The sequence below is a fragment of the Rhinolophus hipposideros genome (assembly GCF_964194185.1).
Source record: "Rhinolophus hipposideros genome assembly, chromosome: 24".
Taxonomy (NCBI): Eukaryota; Metazoa; Chordata; class Mammalia; order Chiroptera; family Rhinolophidae; genus Rhinolophus; species Rhinolophus hipposideros.
This window is the reverse complement of record NC_138070.1, coordinates 17,077,330-17,084,608: the sequence shown is the minus strand read 5'-3', so window position 1 is coordinate 17,084,608 and position 7,279 is coordinate 17,077,330.

The window sequence follows — 7,279 nt, the reverse complement described above, 5'->3', positions numbered from 1 at the left end:
AATAAATGACCATGGTCTGTACTTCTACTTGTTGCCTTGTTTTGCCCGCAGGGGACTGAGGCCCACAGGTAACATTCTCAGCCCCCTTCAGATGGGGGTTGTCAATTCTTTGGCCTTCCAGGCTGCTAGGAGCAGTGGCCAGTCACTTCTCCTGCCCTGGGCATCCGTGTGGAGTTTCATGTGCTTCGATCATTTCCTCCTCCTCACAATGCTGGGCGGTTGGCATGGTGGTCCCATTCTCCAGTTCAGGAAACTGAGGCTCAGGAGTTTAAGGCATGTGGTACCAACAGACTGCCGGTACTGGGTGTGGGCAGACTGTGAGGGTATAAGATAAGACACAATCCCCACCCTGGAGGATCTCTCTGTCCAGTGGGGATGAACCCAGAATGACAGACTGGGATCAGAGACAAACAGAAAACAGAGGCACTTCCTGGAGAAGTGGACATTTTAGCTGGGTATTAGCTGAGCATGAGTTTTCCAGGGACAGAAAGAGGGGAATGGTGTTCCAGGCAGAGGGACCAGCATGAGCAAAGGTGAAGAGGATGAAGAGGAACTGGTGACCGGTTTGATGAGGCTGGGATGAGGAGGGAAAGTTGGGATATGGCAGGAGACGAGGGAGGATCAGCAAGCAGAAAGCCCTGAAAAGCCCTGAAGGGCAGGCCAAGGAGTGTGGCTGAGAGGAGAAATCTGACGGAGGAGTCAACAGCCTTTTGGCTCTTTCTTCCTGACTCCTTTCTCTCCTTCGAGAGACATCTAGGACTCTTCCCAGCACTTCGCTTTGGACTTTCAAGATTAGATTCCAGCTGTGGCCAGCTGCTGGAATTGGCACCCACCGTGGGACAGGGGTGTGGGGTGAGCCTTCAGGCCTCTCAGGCTTACAGCTAAGAAGGGGAAACTGTACATGTCAGCAAGCATTGGGCACCTACTGTGTGCCAGGCATTGGGGAATGGAGAAGAATGGATATGGTTTCTGCTCCAGGATGGGGGCCAAGACACCGATTCTGTAAGTGTCAGAAGAGCTGGACATTGGGGCACAGGTGGGTTGTCCAAGAAAATGAAAATAAGGAAGACCTGGAGAGGTCCTGCTCAAGGTGAGTCTGTAAAGAAATACCATTGTTTCCCAGAGGCACAAAAGGAATTCCAGGTGGAGGGGGGCATGGAGGTGAGAAACCACTTGCTGCCTCTGTAAGACTTCCCCAAGAGTGCACGGTGAACCAGTAGCAGAATCAGCCTCTTTCTGAGGGCCCTCATCAGAAGTTGGGGTGATCCTGCCTGGTTGCCTTTGAGGTCATGAAACCTGATCTGTACATTCAGGTGCTGCTTGCAAGGGGCACATGAAATCTATTTAGGAGAACAAACACTCTGGATATATTTTGGCACCTCCATTATTTGCAAACAAACCGAGGCTGCTAATTGTAGCAGGAACTTGGGCTCCATTAAAACAGCCCCCAAGGACTAGTTAGAAAGCTGTTGGCAGTGCGAGTGCCTTGTACCTTCAGGAAGATGCTCTTTCTCTAAAAAGCTGATTTATCCAGTCAGCCGTTCAACAAACATTTATCCAGCGTGCCCAGCACACCAAACCCTGTGCCAGGCTCCAGAGACACGTGGTAAATGGGATGTACACAGCCCTGCCTCCCTGGGGCTGACACGGAGTTACAGTTGTGATAGGGGCCGAGAGGGCAGAGGAGAGGGTGGTGAGAGAGAAAATAGGGCAGGAGGGGACTCGGTTTGGTTTGAGCAAGTGATTTGTTTGACAGATGATTCTGGAAAGCACCTGAAGAGGGATGAGATGGTGGGACAGGGAGGGGAAGGCAGCTCATACAGAGTAAATGAATTGTTTATGATGGTGGGCAACTGGAATTCCAGCCTGGGGGGGGGGACCTCGGGAGACCATGTTGAATACACCTCTCAGGAGTGTGCCCCCTTGCTTCTACTGTAAATGACCACGAACGAGTGGCTTGAAACAGCACACATTTGTTCCCTGACAATTCTGGGCGTTGGAAGTTCTAAGATTAAGGCATTGGCAGTGTTAAAAAGCAAAATTCAACTTAGCAAATTTTTAAAGATCTTAATGGCTTTATTCAGCAATTATGAATCGGACAGCATCTAATTGAGCAGATAGAAAGGAGCTCTGAAGAGCTGGACAAGGCAAGAGATTTCATAGGCAGAAGGGAGCAGGAACAAGGAAGTTATACAAGGCAAAAGGGGATCAGTGATTGCAAGGATAGTTTCTTTTGGGGGATGACAGGGGTTTATCAAGCAGATGGCCTAACTAGTGCTGATCAGGTAATTCCTGATCGACTGGTTTAAGATTCCCTTTTGGAGCCAAAACTATAATTACGTCTTGGTTTGGTGACATAGGACTTAGCATAAGTGACTCCATTTGGGTCTTGTTGTCTTGTTTCTAACAGCAGAAATGATTCTTTCTGGAGGCTCCAGGGGAAGAATCCATTTCCTTGCCTTTTCTAGTTTTCGGAAGCCACCTGTATTCTTTGGCTTGTGGCCCCATCCTCCATCTGTCACCACATTGCCTCTTTTGACTCTGATCGTCCCACCTCTCTCTTGGAAGGATCTATGTGATGACATTGGACTCACCCAGGTAATCCAGGATAATCTTCTCATCTCAAGTCCTTAATCGCATCTGCAAAGCGTCTATTGCCAGGTAAGGTCACATATTTATAGGTAAGATCACTCATCACAGGTTCTGGGATTAGGATGTGGGTATCTTTGGGGGCCATTATTCTACCTACCACAGGTACCCACAGTACCTGCTGTAGGCAAACGTAGGGAGACCCCCTTCCCCACACCCCCTCAGTGGCAACGGCATTTAGGTTGAATCTGGAGATTGAAAAGAAGTTTCCCTGTGTAGGGAAAAGTGACCAGGCCGTGGATGTGTCTCTCTGCATGTGGTCTGAGCTGATGTGTTCACAGGTCTGACAAGAGGCCAGTATGAATGGAGCCAAGCGAGCAGAGGTGGGAGGTAGAGTCAGGAGGGACACAGTGGGTGATGACGTGGGACTGGCCAGCAGGGACCAGGTCACCGGAAACTTGTAATTTATTCTGAGAGAGAGTGACACTGTTGGAACATTTCAAACAGGGGACTAATCTTCTTTGCATTTCGGGAAGATGACTCCGGCTGCCGGCCAGAGGATGGGCTGGTGGGGTCAGCAGAAGAGCCAGGAGAACTGTGTTCTGAGCAAGCCCTGAGAGGTGTTCTGGACAGAGGGAGGGGCTGGGGATAGAGAATGATGGCTGGGTGTCAGGAATATTTAAGAGGTAGAAACAAGGACATTGGTGATGGGTTGATGCCAGCAGAGGAATAAAGTAGGGCCTCCCTTTGCTGGAGGCAATTTGGGGGCATGGACCTAAGCTATGGATTTAGATAAAGTGGCTGGTCACTGCCTATGAAAACATCCTTGACAAATGGGAACGATTCCAACTCTTTTCTCAGAAGCATCACTTGGCCCAGTGGCCACAGCCATAGCTTGCGTGGGTGGAAGCCGGGAGCAGTCTAAAAGGTGGGGACTTGGGCTGTAAAAACTAGATTTTCTCTCTCCCATTTTCCCCATCTCCCTCCTGCCTCCTTCCTTTCTTTGTTTTCAATTCAAGTATCTATTTTAAAATGGAAAGAAGAAAGGAGTATAAAGTCATTACTCTAAGAAGCTCGCCCTGCCTTAGAAGCGTATTAAGGAAAAAACCATAGTCTTGCGCCATTCCATCCCTCCAATACTATTCTTCAAAGGTTGCAATCATTGCTATCAGTTCCTCCTGTGTCTTTCCAGGCATTTTTTGTGGTGGTTTGCTTTCTCAGACGTTTTATAATTTGGGATTGCACGCTCATCTTTGGTATGGCCATATCTGTGGGAATCCTGGGTGCTGTGATTGAAAGTGTGTCTTGTAGCTTCCAGGGAGGTTTAGCATTTGCTTCTGCCTGGGTTGCCATGATATCATCATCCCTGGTCTTAACGTGGAGGCTCCTTTTCGTGCAGGTCGTACAAATCTAAACTCCAAATTGGTGTGATTGTAGATCCTACAGCTACAAATTCTTAAGGGAAAATTTTTTCTTCACTCTGAGTCTATGTCAAGACAGACGAAATTCCTTGTGGCTGCCCTCTGCCTACACATTATGCATTTAATTTTTCCCTCCTTCATTCTTCCTTTGAGATATTACCCTTCGGGGATCCTAGTTTTAGGTTGGAGTCTCCAGTCAATACTCCACCTTTGGAAGGTTCAAGGCTTTGCCTCCTGCCCCCATATGGCTGTTAACACTGGATCCCCTTAATTCCTGGTAATGTTCTGAAAACCTGTACCTCCCACTCTTCCCCATTGCGAAGAAATGGAAATCTCTTGTCAGTCATTATGCTTGTTTGTCTGGGGAAGGCAGTGTAGCTTAATAGTTAGCAGTGGCTTTCAGACTTCCTTGGTTTGAAGGCTCACCTTGCCACTCACTAAAGATATGACCCTGGGGCACTCATTACTGAACTTCTCTGAGCCTTATTTCTTCATCTATAAATTGAAGATGATAACAGTTCTTACATCATAGGATTCTTACAAGGGTTGAGTGAAACAATGAAATGTGATTGCCTAAAATAAAGTATATTAAGCCCTTGATAAAAACTGGCCATGATAATAAATGTCCTTTTATTTTTACACAAATGGGAACAATATAGGACATATTGTTCTATATCTTGCTTTTTCTGTATATTGTTCCGTATCCGCCCAAAGGGTTCCAGGTCATTTTTTGTAATGGCTGCATAGTACTCTCTTTCATGGATACACCACAATTTACTTAACCCATGCCCTGTCAGTGGGCATTTCAGATGTTTCCAATCCTTTTGCAATCATCAGTAATATTATGACCAGCATCTTTGTATATCCATCTTCTCCATTCACTCATTCCAGTTTATCTCTGGATGAAGTTCACAAAATGGGATATCTGGGGGGTAGGGGTGGGGAAGCAAAGCTTCTTTCAAAGCTCCCTCCATCTTCATTTCTTTACCTGCTTCCTTGACTAAGACCCAGGGAATGTGACAGCTGAAGGGAAATCCACAAGGAAGGACCCAAAAGTTGCATGGATGAACACTTCCCCTTCTCTCCTGTCTTATTTTTTTCTACAGTGAAAGATATATTGATTAGACAGTAATTAAGAGTGCTTTGGACAGCATGAGGCCCTAACAGCCTCCCAGGTGTTTAATAAGTGCCAAGGCTGCCAAGAAAAAATTTATTTAGCATCATAACAGGCCAAGTTTGCCAAGTTTGCCTTCAGCCACGGCACTGTAACACTAAACAGATACAGGGTCAGGATTTTAATGCTTGCTGGAGAGGCCAATCCAGAGTGGGTAGGGCCAGACAGCTCTGGGTACTAAGCCAGTCACTGCCACAATTCTGTGACGATGGCCAAGTTATGGACCTCTGTGAATCTCAGTGTCTTCACCTGTAAATCAGGGCTTGTGATAGCTACTTCATTGGGTTTGGGGGTTCATGGAACGCAGCAGTGAAGAATGGGAATGCTGGGTTCTAATCTAGCCACTTCCACTTATTAGCTGGTAATTCTGGGCAGGCTTCTGAATGCTTTTGAGTCTCATTTTCTTCATCTATAATATGGGAATAAAAATAACTCTATGAGCCCATATTATGGAATTGTGGTTAATAAGATAGGAAGAAAATATGTGCCAAGGATTTAGCCCAGTGCTTGGTACAAATTAAATGCTCAAAAAATTAGTAGCTTGTATGATTGCTTTTAGAAGTTGGCTGAATGTTAAAGGAGATAATGTATGTATATACACCTGGAAAAATAGGTACCATATTTTCTCGTGTATAATGCGCACCCACATTTTTGGCCCAAACTTTCAGGGAAAAGATCTTTTGTTTTAAATTTTTAGTATTACCCATGTATAATGTGCATCCTTACTTTTCCCTCACAAATTTGGCAAAATACAGTATACGATGTATATGTAATAGTTCAGACAATGACGGTTGTGATTACAGATAAAATTGATGGTTCTGTGGTTTAGCACAATAAAAGTTGATTTCTCACGAGTGTCACCGCTCACTGCTGGCAATCCCAGTGGGGTGGCCCTCCTCCAGGAAGTGATTCAGGCACCCAAGCTCCTTCTACTTTGTGGCTCTTCCACATATGGCTTGGAGTCCACCCCATTCAGCTGGCAGACTTGGAAAGAAAGGATGGGGAGACATACCACTTGTTAACCACAGCAGCCCTAAAGTGGTCCGTCACTCCCTCTATAGTCTATTGGCCAAAGCTAGTCATATGACTTCCACCTAGATGCAAGGGGTACTGGGAAATGCAGTCCCTGCCTGATCAGCCATTTACCAGCAACAACTCTGTTATAAGGAAAGAGAGCAAGAATCCTTGGAGGTCACCTTGACTTAGCCTAGCACCCTCATTTCCAAAGGGTGACGCAGAAATGGCGTGAGAGTGGGAGAGTCTTGCCAAAAGTTATCTAGTGGGTTGGTGCTGGGGGTTTGTAGGGGTGCGTCTCCCTTTCTTGTACCAGGGTGACAGAGGTGCTGGAACCATCATCCCCCAGTCGATAGTAATGAGAGCAATGATTCCTGTTGGAGCCTAGACACAGATCGCCCTTGTGATCACATTTAACCCTCCAAACAGCCCCAACAGAGCGTTTTTATTATTACCACCATCTATGTCACAGTTGAGGAAACAGGCATGGCTACGATGAGCATACTTTGCCCAAGTTATCACAGCATAGCAAGGGCCAACCCAGGACACGAACTCAGATCTTGAGGTGAATACAGTCATCTTGGGAGGCCAGGATCAAGGCAGAGGGTCCCCCATTTAGGGTTGGGGAAAGGGACCCTCCCCCTCCCCCAGCAGATTTCAGACACCAAGGCCTGCTGGACCAGACCTGGCTCCTATGACACTCAATTAAACAAACCAGTGGAAGAACGAAGAAGAACGGTTGTTCTTTCTGGAACCTCTAGTTTGTTCTTTGAGCTGGTTAAACATGTCCCTGCAACCCCGTTGACCCTCCTCATCGGCTCTGTAAGTCCTGGGGTGGCTGCCGTGGACATTTTTGTATACCCTGCCCTTGACACTGAGCCGGACACACTAAGAGACTCAGCGGATATCTGTGGAATAAAAGAAAGGAAAACCTTCAAGGAAAATTTATCTAAATGACAACTGTTTTCACGTTTGTGTGTGTCGTTGTGGACTGTGAAGGTGAAACAGAGCCTCGGCTAGGTAATGGACACTTCTCTGAAGCCTCACGGGGCCCTGGGAGGCAAGTCCCATTGATATCTAC